Below are 20661 nucleotides of genomic sequence, written 5' to 3'. Positions count from 1 at the left end.
GGAGAAGATGACAGCTTTTTTTTATTTGTGGGACATGGATATCGCTAGCTGGCCAGCATTTATTGCCCATCCCTAGTTGCCCGAGGACAGTTGAGAGTCAACCACATTGCTGTGGCAAGGATGGCAGATTTCCTTTGGTAAAACCTGCCCTCTGGAGAGCTGGCACCCATGTGGCCCTTTCCCCTGGCTGGTCTGGCTGCAGCCTACTTATGCCCAGCATTTCACTATGTGCTGATTCCATCTCTATGCTAATCTCTAAAGTTATCACAATGTCTCAGTATCTGAGTGGTAGCTGCAAGTATCAGGCTCAGTGGTGGTGTTTCTTCTTCATCAGTCCCTTGTTCCTCTTGGACTTTAGATTCCTGCACCTATCCCTGACCAGGTAGCAGTTCTTGGGTAGTTGAAAGAATTATCAGAAGAGATGGTGGAATGAGGGGGAAATGGGATATGAGAAAAGATGATTAGCTGGAACATACCGGTCACCCTTTATGGATTTAGCCCTGCCGTTGGCAGCCTTTGTCGTGGCCCAGGTTCAAATCCCACCAAGGCAGATGGTGAAATTTGAATTCAGTAATAATCTGGGTGGAGGGGGGGAATTCTCCCATCCCACCCACAACAGGAATCGCAATGGATGGGGGGCAGACCATGCGAAGGTCCATTGACCTCGGACAGGATTCTCTGGTTTTGGGACGAGCGAGGCCAGAGAATCCCACCCCTGAAATTAAAAAGTCTAAAGGTGACCATGAAACCATTGTTTTTACGATGATTGACAATGTCCTTTCGGGAAGGAAATCTGTTGCCCTGACCAGGTTTGGCCTATATGTGACTGCGGATCCACAGAAACATGGTGGACTCTTAAGCCCTCGAGGATGGGCAATAAATGCTACTCTCAATAAGTGGCCAGCCAGTGACGCCCACATTCCATGAACGAATAAAATAAACTCATGTACTCACAGAACAGACACAAATAAATCACTGTCTTTTTGGTCACGAATGCTCAGAAAGTCATATCTGTCTCAGAGGGGTCGTATTTCTCTCAGGAGCATGACATAAAGGGATCTGTGTTCAATCACTGTCAGTTCAAGGCATATCTCTGTCCAATCAGCTCCTGTGCCTGTTGTTCACTGCATATCCTGTTCTTTGCTGATACAGAGTTAGCCTTTTTTTAACCATCAGGCTTTGCTGATGCCAATGGATACAATCAGGCTACAGCATCCCCTACCCCCTCCCCCCCGCCCCCCCCCCCCCCCCCCCCCCCCCCCCGCCGCACCTTTGATCTGTTGAGTGTTGGCGAATTGGATCATGACTATATCTCTCACACATGGGTGTGTATCCAAGTCCATGTCGTGATACAATCTACTGTCTAACATTCGCTCTCTTTTCCCTTACAAACAATTCTATCTCCAGCTTACTTTCCATTTCTTTAATCCAACACTTAAACATGATTGGATTATACATTTGGTGGGTCAGAGTCATGATAATGATTACAATCTGAGAGATAATTCTTATCCAAGGATGTATCTGAATGTTTGTGCCCTGCCAGCTGGTTTATTTTATGGCCTCAATTTATTTCCTATTGTCCTTGGTCCAATGTACAATGTTTTCGTATATCTGTGAGCTTTTGTTAGTTGTTTTTTCACCCTTTGTAAGTGTTCTGGGAGAAAAGTGATTCTGGTTTCATACCTCAATGTATTTTTCTAGATCTTGTTTTATTTCCTCAGTAATATTAATGGTGGTATCTTCCTCTTTGTGGACATTTACTAATTCAATCTTACCTATCATGACTGGAACTTGGGACTTTTAAGCAGAGGGTGGTAATATCAATAGGGTCTCCTACATTTGTCTGGTCACTACCCAAAATCATAGCCCTCTCATAGCTTGCTTCACCTCTGTATCTGTATCTAAATCCAATTACTATCAGCCATTCCATTACACACATACATAATACACCATTATTTTCTATTAACTAATACTGTCCAAAACAACATTCCTTCCTTTTAGAAATAAATATTCCATATGATCCTAGTCTTTAACATGTTTTGTATGTTCATTTAATCCGGCCATCATTGTAAATTTACATTCCCAATAAGTTTAGCTCAACCTTTTTGCCTCCTATTAAGAACATAAGAACATAAGAATTAGGAGCAGGAGTAGGCCATCTAGCCCCTCGAGCCTGCCCCGCAATTCAATAAGATCATGGCTGATCTGAAGTGGATCAATTCCACTTATCTGCCTGATCCCTATAACCCCTAATTCCCTTACCGATCAGGAATCCATTTATCCGTGATTTAAACATATTCAACGAGGTAGCCTCCACCACTTCAGTGGACAGAGAATTCCAGAGATTCACCACCCTCTGAGAGAAGAAGTTCCTCCTCAACTCTGTCCTAAACTGACCCCCCTTTATTTTGAGGCTGTGCCCTCTAGTTCTGGCTTCCTTTCTAAGTGGAAAGAATCTCTCCACCTCTACCCTATCCAGCCCCTTCATTATCTTATAGGTCTCTATAAGATCCCCCCTCAACCTTCTAAATTCCAATGAGTACAAACCCAATCTGCTCAGTCTCTCCTCATAATCAACACCCCTCATCTCTGGTATCAACTGGTGAACCTTCTCTGCACTCCCTCCAAGGCCAATATATCCTTCCGCAAATAAGGGGACTGATACTGCACACAGTATTCCAGCTGCGGCCTCACCAATGCCCTGTACAGATGCAGCAAGACATCTCTGCTTTTATATTCTATCCCCCTTGCGATATAGGCCAACATCCAATTTGCCTTCTTGATCACCTGTTGCACCTGCAGACTGGGTTTTTGCATCTCATGCACAAGGACCCCCAGACCCCTTTGCACAGTAACATGTTGTAATTTTTTTCCCTTTAGATAATAATCCAATTTGCTATTATTTCCTCCAAAGTGAATAACCTCGCATTTGTCAACGTTATACTCCATCTGCCAGATCCTCGCCCACTCACTCAGCCTGTCCAAATCTCTCTGCAGACCTTCTACGCCCTCCACACAATTCACTTTTCCACTTATCTTTGTGTCGTCTGCAAACTTTGTTACCCTACACTCAGTCCCCTCCTCCAGATCGTCTATATAAATGGTAAATAGTTGAACATACACACGCTATGTACTTTAAGGCTTAATTGACTCAATGTCAGTAAATAATCACTCAAGTGAATTTACACCAGCTCAACAAATTGTAGAGGAAACTCCTCCACTAGCTCAACATTGTTCTTCACCATCCTTTCCTTAGTTCATGAATAGCGTGATCTGCGCTAATTCTGCATTTTATTCCTCTTCTACAATTTTGATTTCCATTCCATTATCCCAGATAACTTAATGTTTTCTGTGGCAACTTCATTGACACGCCGCCGATGTGACATTAATACATAAACTTAAAAAAAAATAAAACCTAATGTCTGATGCGCGATATTACTCACGAGGCGAGAGATGCTCAAGGAAATAAAGGCTTTTATTTACTATTACAATGAAGCTACCATATATAGTACACGATCCCAGACTGAGGGGTCCCAGACAGAGCAGTGACCTTTATACCTCTCCCAGGAGGCGGAGCCCGACTGGGATGTACCATAATGACTATAATACAGGGAGAACAGCCCAACCCTAACCCCAACAGTAACAAGTAGAACAACCCAACCCTAACCCCAACAGCAACATATATACAGACTCGTAGTACTGGCCAGACCCTGGCTCAGTACTACCTGGTGGGAACCAATGATGGTTCACCACATTCACCCCTCCTTTGAAGACAAAGGCCGGCGGGGTACTAAAAAAACACAGAATAATTTGTCATCAGTCTATAAGTTCAGACGGTCAGGGGGACCGCACCGTCGTTGTGACCTCCTCAACACCGGTGATGACACCGGAGTAGGCACTCGCGGTGGTGTTCTCCCCAAGGCGATGTCCAACGGTTCCTCCACAGTCTCACGGGCCGGTTGACCCCGAGGTGATGACAATCCGTTGAGTTCCGACACGCCTTGAAGTGGCGACCATCTCCTGGACTCAGGCAAGCTGTACACGGGAGTAAAAGGATTAAGTGATGGTCCCGATGCTGCCCGCGCCGTGTCAGGAGGGGAAACAATAGTTGGGGGATCTCTAACAGGAGGTATGGGAGCGACAGGGGTTTCCAAGTCCCCTGCTGGCGCCAGGTCTCGAATCGAGACCGTGTCCTCTCGCCCGTCAGGGTATGCCACATAGGCATACTGAAGGTTGGCGTGGAGGAGATGGACGTGTTCAACCAAAGGGTCGGACTTGCGGGCCCTAACATGTCGCCGCAGGAGGACAGGTCCTGAGTACGTCAACCAAGACGGTAATGAGGTCCCAGAGGAAGACTTCCGAGGGAATGAAAACAGCCTCTCATGGGGAGTAGCGTTGGTTGCCGTACACAGGAGTGAGCGTATGGAGTGGAGCGCATCAGGGAGCACCTCTTGCCAACGGGAGACTGGAAGACCTTTTGACTTCAACGCCAGGAAGACAGCCTTCCAGACTGTAGCATTCTCACGTTCCACCTGTCCGTTACCCCTAGGGTTGTAGCTCGTGGTTCTACTAGAGGCAATCCCGTATGAGAGCAGGTATTGCCTCAAGTCATCGCTCATGAACGACGAGCCCCTATCGCTGTGGATGTAGCAGGGGTACCCGAACAGGGTGAAAAGATCACGAAATGCCTTGATAACCGTGGCAGCGGTTGTATCAGAGCAGGGAATGACAAAAGGGAATCTCGAGTACTCATCAATGATGTTGAGGAAGTACACATTCCGATCTGTCGAGGGAAGGGGGCCCTTAAAGTCCACACTCAGTCTTTCGAAGGGACGAGTGGCCTTGACGAGTTGTGCCCTGTCAGGTCGGTAAAAGTGCGGTTTGCATTCCGCGCATACCCGGCAGCTTCTCGTTATGGACCTGACATCCTCCACCGAGTAGGGTAGATTGCGGGCTTTTACGAAGTGGTAGAGCCGAGTGACCCCTGGATGGCAGAGGTCATTGTGGAGAGCCTGCAAACGGTCCTCCTGTATACTGGCGCATGTTCCACGCGACAGGGCATCCGAGGGCTTGTTGAGTTTCCCTGTACGATACATGATGTCGTAATTATAGGTGGAGAGTTCGATTCTCCACCTCAAGATCTTGTCATTCTTGATCTTGCCCCGTAATGTGTTATTGAACATGAACGCCACGGACCGCTGGTCCGTGATCAGGGTGAACCGTTTTCCCGCCAAGTAATGGCGCCAATGCTGGATGGCCTCCACAATGGCCTGGGCCTCCTTTTCCACCGCTGAATGTCAAATTTCGGGGCCTTGGAGGGTGCGAGAAAAAAATGCGACGGGCCTGCCCGCCTGGTTAAGTGTGGCGGCCAGGGCGAAATCAGATGCATCGCTCTCCACCTGAAAGGGGATGGACTCATCGACAGCGTGCATCGTGGCTTTCGCGATGTCGGCTGTTAGTTTATCAAAGGCCAACCGAGCCTCTGGTGCTAGGGGAAAAGAGGTAGACTTGATGAGCGGACGGGCTTTGTCCGCGTAATTGGGAACCCACTGTGCGTAGTAAGAGAAAAAGCCTAAGCATCTTCTCAGTGCTTTTGCGCTAGTGGGCAGGGGAAGTTCAAGGAGGGGACGCATACAGTCTGGATCAGGGCCAATGACCCCGTTTTCCACCACGTATCCGAGGATGGCTCAGCGGCGCATACAAAATACACACTTCTCCCTGTTGTAGGTCAGATTCAGGCGAGATGCAGTGCGTAGGAACATAAGGAGATTGGTATCGTGGTCCTGCTGGTCATGGCCGCAGATGGTGACGTTATCCAGGTGCAGGAAGGTAGCTCGCAGTCCGTTATGGTCCACCATTCAGTCCATAGCATGCTGGAAGACCGAGACCCCATTGGTGACACCAAAAGGAACCCTTAGAAAATGATACAAGCGACCATCCGCCTCAAAAGCCGTGTATTGTCGGTCCTCTGGGCGAATGGGAAGCTGGTGGTAGGCAGACTTTAGGTCGATGGTGGAGAACACCTGGTACTGCGCAATCTGATTGACCATGTCAGATATGCGTGGGAGGGGATACTCATCCAGCTGCGTGTATCTATTAATGGTCTGACTATAGTCAATGACCATCCGGGGTTTGTTCCCGCTCTTGACCACCACGACCTGCGCTCTCCATGGACTAGCGCTAGATTGTATGATCCCTTCCTTGAGGAGCCGCTGAACCTCAGATCGAATGAAGATCCGATCCTCAGCACTGTAACGCCTACTCTTAGTCGTGATGGGCTTGCAGCCTGGCACAAGATTCTGGAACAGGGAGGGTGTGGTAATCTTCAGCGTCGAGAGGCTACAGGCGGGGCGCGTTGGGCAATTTGGAGGCTGCAGTTCTCCCACTGAAAGCGGAGGGAGTGGCCCACCGTACTGTAGGGTTACACTCTTCAAGTGGACCATGAAATTTAGTCTGAGGAATATTGGCGCGCAAAGGTGCGGTAACACCAGGAGCTTGAAGCTCTCATAAACTGTGCCCTGCACCGTTAAATTTACCACGCAACTCCCTAGCACGGTGACAGACCGGGACCTTGATGCCATCGAAATCGTCTGCTTGACAGGTTGGATCTGGAGGCCACACCGCTTCACAGCGTCTGGGTGAATAAAACTCCGTGCTCCCGCTGTCAAACAGACAATAAATCAAGCGTTTGTTTACCTGTATGTCCATCATAGACTTGTCGAGTCTGTGAGGCTTGGCCTGGTCCAGGATGATCGACGCCACCGTTGGTTCGTGAGCGCCACTGCAGGCAGCTGAGATGGATGAAGATGACCCCTGCTGGTCGTTCGCGGTCGGTGCCGACCAAAATGGATGCTCCCATAGGTCGCACGTGGGTGATGGCGCCAAAATCAGTGACCCCTGGTGGTCGTGCGTCTCTTGCGACTCCGTCGTCTGTAATGGCGACGTCCTGGCCTCGCACGTGGACGAAACCCTCGGCGATGCCGACGACGAGGAACCCGGCTCCGGGGAGTCACAGGCCGCACTGCTGTTCCTGGAAGTAAGTTTGGATCGACATACCTTCGAATAATGCCCCTTCTTGCCGCAGGCGGAGCACAACACCGCTTTAGCGGGACATCGCTGCCGAGTGTGCTTCACTCCCCCACAGAAGTAACACCGCGGGCCGCCTGGAGCTGCTGCCGACGTCAGGCCCGAGTGTGGGCACGCCATCACACAGCTTTTCGGACCCGAGGGACGAGGTGGGATCTGCGACTGCTCCTGCCGCGTTGTCTCCACGTGGTCTTCGGGATACAACGCTAGGCTTTTGGAGGCCGTCTCCAACGTATCCACTAGTTCTATCGACTTAGTGAGATCAAGATTACCTTGCTCCAACAGTCTGAGTCGGATATAAGATGATCCGATTCCCGCCACAAACGCATCTCGAGCGAGGTCATTCATGTTCTGGTCTGCCGACACTGCTTTGCAGTTACAGCCCCTGGCTAGCTGTAGGAGCTCGCACGCGTACTGTTCCGTCGTTTCGCCGGGCTGCCGTCGTCGAGTGGCTAAAAGATATCGAGCATGCATCTTGTTTGGCGGTTTAATGTAGCGCTTCTTAAGAAGCTCGAGGGCCCCTTTGTAGTCGGTGGCCGCACGGATCGCTAGATATACAGCGTCGCTTACCCTCGCGTGGAGGACCCGGAGTCTGTCGTCGTCTGTGGTGACCGCTGCGGAGGCTGCAAGGTAGTCCTGAAAACATTTCAACCAGTGGTCGAAGGTGTTAGAGGCGCCCGCCGCACGTGGGTCCAGTGTAAGACGTTCGGGTTTTAACATTTGCTCCATACTCTCTGTATCGTTTTCCTTTTTTTTTTAACGACGAGAGTTTAATTAATAGTAAATAAAATTGATGCGCGATATTACTCACGAGGCTAGAGATGCTCAAGGAAATAAAGGCTTTTATTTACTATTACAATGAAGCTACCATATATAGTACACGATCCCAGACTGAGGGGTCCCAGACAGAGCACTGACCTTTATACCTCTCCCAGGAGGCGGAGCCCGACTGGGATGTACCATAATAACTATAATACAGGTAGAACAACCCAACCCTAACCCCAACAGCAACATATATACAGACTCGTAGTACTGGCCAGACCCTGGCTCAGTACTACCTGGTGGGAACCAACGATGGTTCACCACAGTGTCACAAGTAGGATTATATTAACACTGCAATAAAGTTACTGTGAAAATCCTCTAGTCGCCACACTCCTGCATCTGTTCTGGTACACTGAGGGAGAATTTAGCAGTACCAATGCATAACCAGCATGTCTTTTGGACTGTGGGAAGAAATCTGAGCACACAGAGGAAACCCACGTCGAGAACATGCAGACTCTGCACAGATGGTGACCCAAGCCAGGAATGGAACCCGGGTCCCTGGCGCTGTGAGGCAGCGTGCCACCATGCCATCCCACCTACAGATCACCTCACCCATGAACACATAACAGCCCTTATCCTTTCTTACATGAAGTCATTAATTCCTAATCTATATTATCATTTTGGTACATAGAATTAAGCCAACAGATTTTTACATATTCACGGATGCATTACCTGAATTAACATTTACTCAGTATAGATAACACAAAAACAGCACCAAATATTGCTTTTATATAAATCACCCCAATCTGACCTCATAAGATGAGCATCTATTTCATTTATCTCTCTTTGAACAACAAAAAGGTTTTTTTTAGTATATTCAAAAACCCATACACACTATCTTTCCATTGCCCTTCATTTAGCAAAAAATTAAAAAATCATTTATCCCCTTAAATTTTAGGTAACTTTCCCATTTATTCTATGCACTCAGTTCATCCAATCCGTTAAGTATCAAGAGCAATTAAATCCAGGCATTGGTAGTTTTAAAAGATGAATAAAATGATCATAGACAGTAATGTCTGCAAGTAGTATGAAAGTTAATTATAACTAATCACAAACACTAACTCAAGAGGTAACAGATAAGTCTGAACGAGTTAACTTTTCTACACAAGGTTCTGATCATCATATTGCAGGAAACAATTTTGAAGCTGCTGGACTTGCTTCTTGTCTGTGATTCATGACCTACCTTTTCAACAAAAAACAAAATGAAAAAGATACATTCGGCTTGGAGCCAAAAAAGTTCATTTGGTCCAGATGTATTTTGTCAATTTCTCAATTAGCAAATTAGATTTGTAATGAATTAAACAGAAAACAGTGAAATCTGTGCCAGTCGAAAAATAGAACAGAGGTTTTCAAATGTAATTACATTATTACTGCCCCTTAAAAATAAGGAACAAAATGAGGGAGCAAATGGACTCCTTCAACAAAGACAAAAAGCATGGTCCTCAAATTGGATTATTGCAAGCTCAAATTAGTTATTTCCAAATTCCAATTTATATACATATATATATACACACACACACAACACATACACACATATCTTGAGCAGTGGCCAGCAAGTATGCCCAAGATCAAGAGATTTCAAACATTTACCTTGTTTCAAATTATACTTATAATTCAGCTCACAACTCCCAGACGATTTCAAAACAACGCTAGCAGCACAACAAAGAAAGATCCACACAAATTGGACACACATTCACTCATGAAAGCTTCCCAAAACATCATTACCACAGCACTTAACTTTGCGTTCATTCAATCTTAACAATTTTGAACTGAAATGAAAACAGAATATTCAAAGAAAACAAAGGAAATAGATCAAGATAGTCTTCATTCTTTTTCCTTCAACATTTTTAATTAAAACTCAACAAGGTAAACTGTCAAAAAATTATAAACAACATTTTAGGTTTAAAAATCAATCTTTCATAGTCACCAATTGTTTTTCTAAGTGTTTATTTATTAGTCACAAGTAAGGCTTACATTAACACTGCAATGAAGTTACTGTGAAATTCCCCGAGTCGCCACAGTCCAGCACCTGTTTGGGTCAATGCAGCTAACTAGCACGTCTTTCAAACTGTGGGAGGAAACCGGAGCACCCGGAGGAAGCCCACACAGACACGGGGAGAATGTGCAAACTCCACACAGACAGTGACCCAAGCTGGGAATTGAACCCGGGTCCCTGGTGCTGGGAAGCAGCAGTGCTAGCCACTGTGCTACCATTTCATTGCCCCAGAATCACCACTCTCCTGCCAGAACAAAGCAACTTCTTTAACAACGTCTTTCCCATTTATAACAACTTATCCTTTTCCTTACTTAACCCAATTAATATTACAACTACACACATTGAATAAGCAACTTTAGAACCATTCCACAGAGACTAATGCAATTCAATGACACAGGCACTGGACAGACTCACAGACAAGATAAATGATACAGAGACTGCAACACACAGGCAGCAACTTACTCAAAAAAGGTTTGCCTTATCAACTCAGCTTCCAGCTCTCCTCAAATTGGACATTATGTTTTAAAGGTGCATGCAGAATGAAGTCATTCAAGCTCTTTTCCAGATTGTTAATTTGCTTTTTTCAAACTCGTCTACCATACCTCCATCCTTCACCGTAGCTACACCCTAGATATGACTGGGACACTATATTCTGCACTTTCTCCTTTTCGTCTGCCCTGTGTTCTCTATGTACTCTATGAACGGCATGCTTTGTCTGTATAGTGCGCAAGAATTATTAATTTTCGCTGTATCCCAATCCATGTGACAACAATAAATAAAATCAATTTGTCACTGACCTCATCTACCCCTCGATCCCCAAAGGTGCACATCATACCCCTTTGGACTGAGAGTAGAGACTTTAACTTGTCTATCTCCCTCTGACACTTTGTATGGTCAGTAGATTTCTGGTACTCCCAGGACACCAATTGTCACACTGACTTTTTGTGAAACTCATTGCACTCAAGCATCAAGATTCACATCATTTTCTTCCTGGAGTTCCTGAGGATAATCCCTGACTATCTCAATATTACTTGCTCAACCTCAACCATCTCTCACATCTCTCACACCCCTTTTTGACACAAAGGGTGCTCTGAGGAGCCTTTTGTCACTGACCACCTTCCACAAGATGGCCAGTGACAAAACCTTTCCCTTCTTCTGGACCTAGTCAATGACACAGGAAGTGACCGGATGTGGAGTCAGGCAGTTCAGCTCCATGGTGGGCTGCGTGTAAGAGATAGGTAGTATCTTAAACTCTGTCTTCATGGTAGAGAATAATGAAGATTTTGCAAAAACTGTCATGAATGCAGAAGAACTTGGTGCAATAACATAATTAGGGAGAAGGCATTGTATAGACTAGTGGGATTAAAGGCAAATACGTCTCTGGGACCTGATGGCTTGCACCCTAGGGTATTCAAGGAGGTGGCAGCAGAGATAGTGGATGCATTGGTTGTGATATTTCAAAATTCCCTGGATTCTGGTAAGGTCTCGATGGATCGGAAATATGCTAATGTAACGCCACTATTCAAAAAGGGAGAGAGGCAAAAAGTGGGAAACTATAGGCCGGTTAGCTTGACCTCTGTGGTGGGGAAGTTGCTGGAATCAATCATTAAGGAGGAGATGAATGAGCATTTGGAAAGGCAAAACCACAATCCACCATTGTCAACATGGCTTTATGAAGGGGAACTCATTCTTGACAAACTTGCTTGAGTTCTTTAAGGACATAACTAGCAAGGTGAGATAGTAGGGAACCTGTGGATGTGATATATCTGGACTTCCAGAAGGTGTTTGACAAGGTGCCGCATAAAAGACTGATCCAGAAGGTGAGATTACAGGAGATTGGGGGTCGATTAATAGATTGGATTGAGGATTGGCTGACTGACAGAAAGCAGAGGATCGGAATAAAGGGGTCCTTCTCTGGCTGGTGACATGTAACTAGCAGGGTTCCGCAAGGGTCCTTGGACCTCAACTGCTTATGATCTGCAAGCAGGGACAGAGTGTAATGTAGCAAAATTTGTGGATGATACTATAATAGGTGGGAAAGCAGGCAGTGAAGAAGATTTTAAGATTTTACAGACGGATTGATAAAGTAAATGTTTCCTCATATAGGGCAATCTCAAAGAAGAGGTCACAGGTATAGGTTGAGAGGCGGTAGATTTAAAACTGAGATGAGGAGGAACTAGTTCTCACAGAGGGTGGTGAATTTGTGGAACTCGCCCCATTGTGTGGTGGAGTCTGAATCGTTGAATGGTTTCAAGAAAGAGGTCGATTTATTTCTAACAAAAAGAGGGATAAGGAGATATGTGGAACAGGTGGGGAGGTGGATTAGAGACCAGGGAGAGATCAGCCATGATCTGATTGAATGGCGGAGCAGCTCCAAGGGCTGGGTTTGCCTACTTCTGCTCCTAATTCCTATGTTCCTCACTAAATTCCCATCCAGTTCCTCCATGGCATTCACAGGAGACGCTCTGAGCACCCTTCAAGGCTGGCTATAGAGTTTACCCTTGTTTATTGACTGGTCTACTTTTATGGGTCCCGTACCCCTGCTTAGGTGTTCCCAGAGTACCAAACTCAACATACAGTCATAGAGTCATAGAGGTTTACAGCATGGAAAAAGGCCCTTCGGCTCAACTTGTCCATGCCACCCTTTATTTTTTAAACCCCCGCATTTGGCCTATATCCCTCGATACCCATTTTACCCATGTAACTATCGAAATGCTTTTTAAAAGACAAAATTGTAGCTGCCTCTACTACTACCTCTGGTAGCTTGTTCCAGACACTCACCACCCTTTGTATGAAGAAATTGCCCCTCTGGACACTTTTGTATCTCTCCCCTCTCACCTTAAACCGATGCCCTCTAGTTTTAGGCTCCCCTATCTTTGGGAAAAGATATTGACGATCTAGCTGATCTGTGCCCCTCATTATTTTATAGACCTCTATAAGATCACCCCTCAGCCTCCTACGCTCCAGAAAAAAAGTCCCAGTCTATCCAGCCTCTCCTTATAACTCAAACCATCAAGTCCTGGTAGCATCCTAATAAATCTTTTTTGCACTCTTTCTAGTTTCATAATATCCTTTCTATAATAGAGTAACCAGAACTGCACACAGTATTCCAAGTGTGGGCTTACCAATGTCTTGTACAACTTCAACAAGACGTCCCAACTCCTGTATTCAATGTTCTGACTGATGAAACCAAGCATGCCGAATGCATTCTTCACCACCCTGTCCACCTGTGATTCCACTTTCAAGGAGCTATAAACATGTACCCCTAGATCTCTTTGTTCTGTCACTCTCCCCAACGCGCTACCATTAACTGAGCAAGTCCTGCCCTGGTTCAATTACATCTGTAATGCTTTAAGATTTGGCACGGTCTAAATATCACTCTCAGCCAACCTTGTTGATTATTGGCCCCACCCAGGCATGCCAAATGTTGCCCCACAGAAATGGGGTCAACTGACATTATGGACAAAGACGCTGAAAACTCAAATTATTGCATAACAATCTCCGTTATTATACCTTACCAAGTTACCACAAAAATATCAAAACTCCACAACAAAAGGTGGCAAAGCTTATATTCAACCTCTGTCTTACTGCGTTATACACAAAGTATCTGACCTCTGACATACTTTGTTATGCACAAAGTATCTAACTTCTGACCTACTTCGTTATACACAATGTGGATAATGTACCTGTTCTGCCTGCCATGGAAATCGTAGCGGGTGTGGGGTTGACCATGCAAAGGTCCCAGTTGACCTCGGGTGGGATCTTCCAGTTTTGGGGTGAACGCTGCTGGAAAATCCCGCCCAAAGTATCTAACCTCTGACCGACTTTGTTATACACAAGGTAGTCAAAGGATATCAAAAGCTTCACAAAAATATCAAAACTCACGGCTTTGATTTAGGTACTACCGTGGCAAGGCATGATGATCAGACATCCTCCTGATGGGGTTTGTTCCGGTATCTCTGAATCCCAGACTCTGGGTCTTAATGCTTCTTCTCGAGTGATTACTCCCAGGTTACTGTTGCCAATGGTTTTTGTTTTCCATTTTTATAGAGAGCCTGTTGGCACTGTTGTGCCTTCAGTCATGTACTCACAGGACAAGCACTAATAAATCGCTGTCTTTTTGGTTATGATTGGTCTGGGTGCCGTATTTCTCTCAGGAGCACGACACATGGGTCTGTGTTCAATCAATGTCTGTTCAAGGCATAGTGACAGCCACTGTCCAATCATACTCCTGTGCCTGTTCTTCACCGAATATCCTGTTCGTTACTGATACAGGGTTAATCTTTTTTTTAACCATCAGGCTTTGCTAGTATCTTTATGAGTACCCATCAGGCTGAAACCTTCTTTCTGCTCTTAAACCCCTCTTTAAGTAGTTCTGGCAGCTGCGCCTCCCCTTTAAGAAATGCGTCTGGCTTTAAGTCTTGCAGGTTAGACTGTAAGTGGTGCTGGCCTTGCAAAAACTTAGACTCCCTGCTGAGATGCGCAACAACATGTTTTGCACTGGGCTGCAAGCAGCTATCATTTAAATTAACAAGCAGCACAAGTGCATTTCGATCCAAAGCCTGATTACAGGCCTTATCCAATTACTCTCCCTGACAGATTTTTCTGCTCTTTGTCAAGCGGCTCCAGCATCTCCCTTTGCAAAGCGTTTAATGTCACAGATAGAAAGCTATCCAGCATTTCCATCTTCCATCAATGTCCTCTCCTTTCATTGTTCCTTAATCCTCCCTGTGTAAAGGACACGGCATTCAGCATTGAAAAGCTGATACCGAACATCTGTCAGCATTGAAGTGTTCACTGCTGATTGAACAAAACATTCATACTTACCTTGTCCATTTGCTGCAGTGACAATTTCCTCTTCTTGCTGCAGCAAGACCGAGTGAGCAGTGAGCTTTTCCAATTTGGCGCATTGGTGCTGAGGCCACACCTCTTGGTGAAGACACACCCCTTAAGATCAGTCTACAGCTGGATGACAGGAAAGGATTTTTAATATTCTAAAACATTTATGGTCCGACTATTAGACAGATATATATAATTTTATACACAATATATAATTTTATACACAATATTATACAGAAAAATATAATTTTATACACAATACAGATATATATAATTTTATACGCGATACTTTGTGTATAACGGATGTTGCCTGGTATGGAGGGGCTTAGTTATGAGGAGAGATTGGGTAAACTGGGGTTGTTCTCCCTGGAAAGACGGAGGATGAGGGGAGACTTAATAGAGGTGTATAAAATTATGAAAGGCATAAATAGGGTGAACGGTGGGAAGCTTTTCCCCAGGTCGGTGATGACATTCACGAGGGGTCATAGGTTCAAGGTGAAGGGGGGGAGGTTTAACACAGATATCAGAAGGACATATTTTACACAGAGTGTGGTGGGGGCCTGGAATGCGCTGCCAGGCAAGGTGGTGGAGGCGGACACACTGGGAACGTTTAAGACTTATCTAGATAGCCATATGAACGGAGTGGGAATGGAGGGATAGAAAAGAATGGTCTAGTTTGGACCAGGGAGCGGCACGGGCTTGGAGGGCCGAAGGGCCTGTTCCTGTGCTGTATTGTTCTTTGTTCTTTAACACTTTTCAAAACAGTTTAAAATGTCAGCCAGAGTTTGTCATTCGAGTAAGAACGCAACTCCCACACCCCCCACCCCCCCCTCAAGCTCCTCTCCCTGCTCCCATGCACCAACTTCCTCGTTTCTCATTGACTTCCCAACACCCCAGGCTCACCTGGAATATCTGACACTTCTGATTCTGTGGACTTGCTGGCTTTCCTCCCGACTATCCCCCTGGTTCCCCAGCTCCCAAGGCTCCCCCAGTTCAGCCATCTCACTCAGCGGCCCTGGATCCCCCAATTCCCCTAACTCCCCAGCTCACCCGACTCCCCAGACTCCTTCAGCTCACCCTGCTCCCCTAGCTCCCCTGACTCTCATCCTTCCAGATTTCCCTATCTCCCCAGGCTCACCCGGCTCACCAGGTTCCCTCAGGTTCCTGGTTTCCCCAACTCCTCCCACTCAGAAGACAATAAGAAATTGAATCAAGAATCGACCTTTTGGCCCATTGAGCCTGGTTCATCGTTCAGTAAGATCGTGACTGACCTGATAGTTGTCTTAACTCCATTTTACTGCCTGCCCACCAGCTCCACCGCTCACCCCTGACATAAACCCTTATAGTTCAAAGATCTGCCTTACTCTGTCTTGAACATATTCAATGGCCCAGCCTTCACTGCTCTTTGTAAAAGACAATTCCAAAGATTAGTGACCTTTCGAGGAAAGTTTCTCCTCATTCATTCTGCGGTACATGGCAGATTTGATCAAGGTGGGTGGCTGGTTACAATCAAGGAGAAAAGGAGTGGCAGTCCAAATTTTTAATTATTTAGAGAAAAAAGATTCAGGGAATAGCAATATTGGTGATTTCGACCTTATGCAGTCACAGCACAGTTGAGACATTTACTGGCTGACTGATTGCAGCTAATCCAGCCACATTTAAATGCACAGTTCACATGGATTGAATTATACAACCATTGAGGAAAGATGGACATAAAAAGATTTTTTTTTGAGCCTGCCCCATTCAGTTTAGCTCCATGAGCCTTGATTCTCTCCACCTTCCAGCAGCCGTGTAATATCCTGGGAACACTAACAAAATTTGGAAAATCCTCAGATTAATTCAGGGCAAAAAAATTTTGAAAAATCCCTCTCCGATTCAAAGGTGATCGAAAATGTGTTCCATCTAGAAGGACAAAGGCAGCAGATAAATGGGAATACCACCACCTGCAAGCTCCCCTCCAAGCCAGTCACCATCCTGGCTTGAAAATATAGCGCCGTTCCTTCGCAGTCGCTGGGTCAAAATCCAGGGAATTCCCTCCCTAACGGCATTGTGGTCAACCCACACAACATGGACTGCAACGGTTCAAGAAGGCAGTTCACCAGCACCTTCTCTAGGGCAGCTAGGGATGGGCAATAAATGCTGGCCAGCCAGTGACGCCCATGTCCCACGAATGAATGAAAAAAAAAGTTCCGAGAGAGAACGAGGACCATGGGATAGATCACCTAATGTTCCACCTGCCCTTTAAATGCAGTGACAAGAGACTCCCCACAAACTCACCTGACTTCGTCACTGAATAGACTGGTAACTTAGTTCATTGTTCAATGACCTGCAGATCCCCCTAACAGTTAATCTGTTTCTCTGCTTGCAGAGTTTATATTCAGCCGGTGACTTCAGCAGTTCAGGAAGGGAGCAGGCAATCATCTTTCCCCAAGCTTTACAAATTTAAAATGTTGTGGAGATGCCAGCTTTGGACTGGGGTGGGTACAGTAAGAAGTCTCACAACACCAGGTTAAAGTTCAACAGGTTTATTTGGTGTCATTGAACAAATTTAAATTATTACTAATATCATTACAAATTAATATTATTACAATTATTATTTATTATTATTAATTATTATTAAATAATATTATTACAAATTAAAATATTACAAATTTAAATGTTGGTCCTGCTCGTGGGGAGAAAAGAGAGAGGGTTTCCAATTCACAGTTAATAGGAATTAAATGGCACTTTATCATCCAGAGAATGCCTGACCAATGTTTTTCTTATACCAATTCTCAGCAGAAATTGGGACATGATGCCAAATGACACAGTAAGGGAAGAAATGGATTAAATTATTGATTGAGTTGAACATAGCCAAGCATTGATTGACTGGGGTACTGTAGCAGGGAAAAGGAAGGATTGCATGATTATAAATTTATTTGGAGTAATAGTATAGATTGAGCATTAGTTGTCCCTATGAAGGGAGGGATGAATATTGATTAACTTACCATGAGTCACACTGGAAATGTTAGAGAATAGGAAAGTTTGGACACATTTCATGCTTAACCCACAGTTAAAATTTAGATGAGCTGTCACATTGGTAAATAGCTAATGTTCCTGTATACAGCACTCAAAGTGTTCTTATGTCCCAGATACGATTCACAGGAAAAATGAGCAGCTGACGGACTTTGTACTGTGTCTCCACTGGGAGACCAAATCATTAAGCAAACAAAGTCTTGCTGGAAAACTGATGTACAGGAAGTACCTTTGGATTCAAGGTGAGTCATCATGAAAAAAATGGGGGGCACATTCAAGGTGGCACTCAACTGGCACAACGTATTATTCCAATGTGACATCATGCCCACCTCAGCAAGAACCTACAGGTTCAGAAAGGAGCTATACCACCTGCTGCAGACTCAATGGGCTGAATGGCCTCCTTATGCACTGTAAGATTGGATTCTATGCTGCAGGGTGACCTGAGCCATGCTGAGGGTCTGACACAGCTACATCAGCGGCTATAAGGACCTCCAGATCATTTATTTTTATTTTATATTTGGAAAGTATTTGATCTTGTTAAAATTTTAACTGTTGATAGATAACCTCCCGCCTCCAACAAACTTGCAATGTTCTGCACAAATCGATCCACTTCCTCACTGATTACCATGGACCACGTTCCAATCAAACTGCCCACGCACAATGGGCGGGATTTTACGGCCTTGCTCGTCTCAAAACCATAAAATCCCACCTGAGGTCAACAGACCTTTTCATGGTCCGCCCCTTGCCCGCTCCGATTCCCATGGCGGGTGGGACGGTAAAATTCCGGGGAATATGTACAGGAGCTTCTGTATTGCTCAGCAGTATTACTCTCTCAACGAAATTCTGGCGCATCCTTATTAATCTAAATCAAACTGCACACAGCACCAACTGTAATTTGAAAACATTTAATAACCAAAGGCAGAACTGGGTGTCATACCAGTGCTTGCCCTCACCGTTCTGGTCAGTAAGTCATGTTTTAATTGCCTGACTGTCCTCCTCCTCCTTCTCAACGTAGTCCTTATGGTAGAAACCGGGCAGTAAACTGGCAGTTGAGACGCGGTGAGAGTCACAAGGAGTGAGGTTCTTGAATTGAGTGAGCAAGACCCTCAGGCAGCCCTGCTTCAGGCTGCTTCTCTCTCACTGCCGCCGGCCCAATCTGGTTTGGCCTTTTTTTTCAGGCTCTCGTATAATCAAGAGCGTTGGCGGTTATGGATGGGGTGGTAGGGCTGCTTTGGATGTTCAGCAATCCATAGATATAACATATATATCGGTATCCAATGCTCATTCTAACTGGTCGTGTGTCCAGTCACCAGGCAACTCTCGTCACTGATCTGAGACTGTACAGACCTCAATGCAGCAGTAACATTGTGCACACTGTAGTAACATTGGATCACACTCCTTATTTTGCCAAGCATATTTTAGCAAGTTTGTTCCTTGAGGTGGGGAAAGTGAAACAGAATGTCTATGTTACAGAAGCTTAAGCATTGGTGAGAGATGCTAATGCTGGCACTACGGCCCATTTCAAGAGGGACTCTAGGCAGGTGGATCTGGAGCTGTCGTTCATTCCAAGGATGGCTCTAAGCATTCATGCTCTGTATCAATATTTGCTTGAAATCTGTGACGTCTGTGTCAAATTCTTCCAGTCACATAGCTGTGATAACCCTCTTGATCTGCATGGGGAATCATTAATTGACCTCCCCAGCCTGTTGAATAAAAGCTACTTGTGGACTGATAATTAGCCCATCAGGTGGAGCTCACATACAACCCTATGTAAAGCAAGACCCGGAGAGGATCCATTAACCAGTTGGGACCTGTTGTGTTCACCACAGGCTGTGTTGTTGTTTATTTTCATTTGTGCAAAAAAGCACAGTTCCTTCATAGCTGACTCCTGGAGTTATTATAATAGCCAATATATGTTTCTATATTCATGAAGAACCCCATATTGAAATTCTAGGATTCTAAATTTTAGCTCAGGCCAAGTGCAGAAATTGCAGCAGACAGGCACTAGAGTTTGCCGGCTCCCATCCCAACCCCAGGTCATTTTTCCAGATTTGTTTGTCGGGATTGCAAGGTTACATGCAGAAGGTTGCTGATTAAGCTCCTCAAGGTCAGTTGAAGGAAGCAGGCTGAAATTTTCCAGTCAGTGTCCAGATTTTAACAGGTGCACCACTGCGTTGAACTGCTTGGAGGCAGCCTCTTGGCAGCAGGCCTGAGGAATAGCACTCTAAGCAGGCCCAAAGCCCTGCTTGCTTGTCCAGATGCAGCAGCAACCATAACCATCCTGAGACAGATTCCTTGGCCAGCCTGGCTGCAAAAAACAATTTTTAGTTTAAATTTGACTGTGGGAGAGAAGGTGTCTCCATTTTGAAGCTTCCTCCTTCCATTGCACTGTTATTCCTGATGTCTTACAAAATAACCACAGGAGACTCAGATCTGGTTATGATTACTTTATTCAAGCATATGCAAGGAGAGTACTACTTCAGAGAAAGGCCTTTGGAGCAGACTCTAATGTTTACAAAAATGCTGCACATATTTATACCATGCCTTGCATGTGATGCACTATCAATCAAGCAAAGACTAGTTTGTATGCAAGAACAAATAGGCTTTTATTCGCAAAAGACTTGGAGCACACCCATGTCGATGAACTGGTCCAGAGACTGAGGCAGGGGGGTGGGGAGCAGTCACCTTTATACCTGGACCAGGGGGGGAGGAGTCTCAGGCAGGGCCGGCAGGGACATGTCCAGGCATGTCACACACACACAGGCAATAAGCTTAACAGTGGTTTACCATAGCTTGCACACAGACATTGTTTAATTTTCAATCTAACACTACATATAGGTTTTACCAAAGAACAGGCACATCTTGTACTAGTCACGGATTGACCCTTGTACTGTTTTGACGGC

This window comes from Mustelus asterias, chromosome 7 (assembly GCF_964213995.1).
Source record: "Mustelus asterias chromosome 7, sMusAst1.hap1.1, whole genome shotgun sequence".
NCBI classification, from domain to species: Eukaryota; Metazoa; Chordata; class Chondrichthyes; order Carcharhiniformes; family Triakidae; genus Mustelus; species Mustelus asterias.
Note: the sequence above shows the minus strand (reverse complement) of the source record.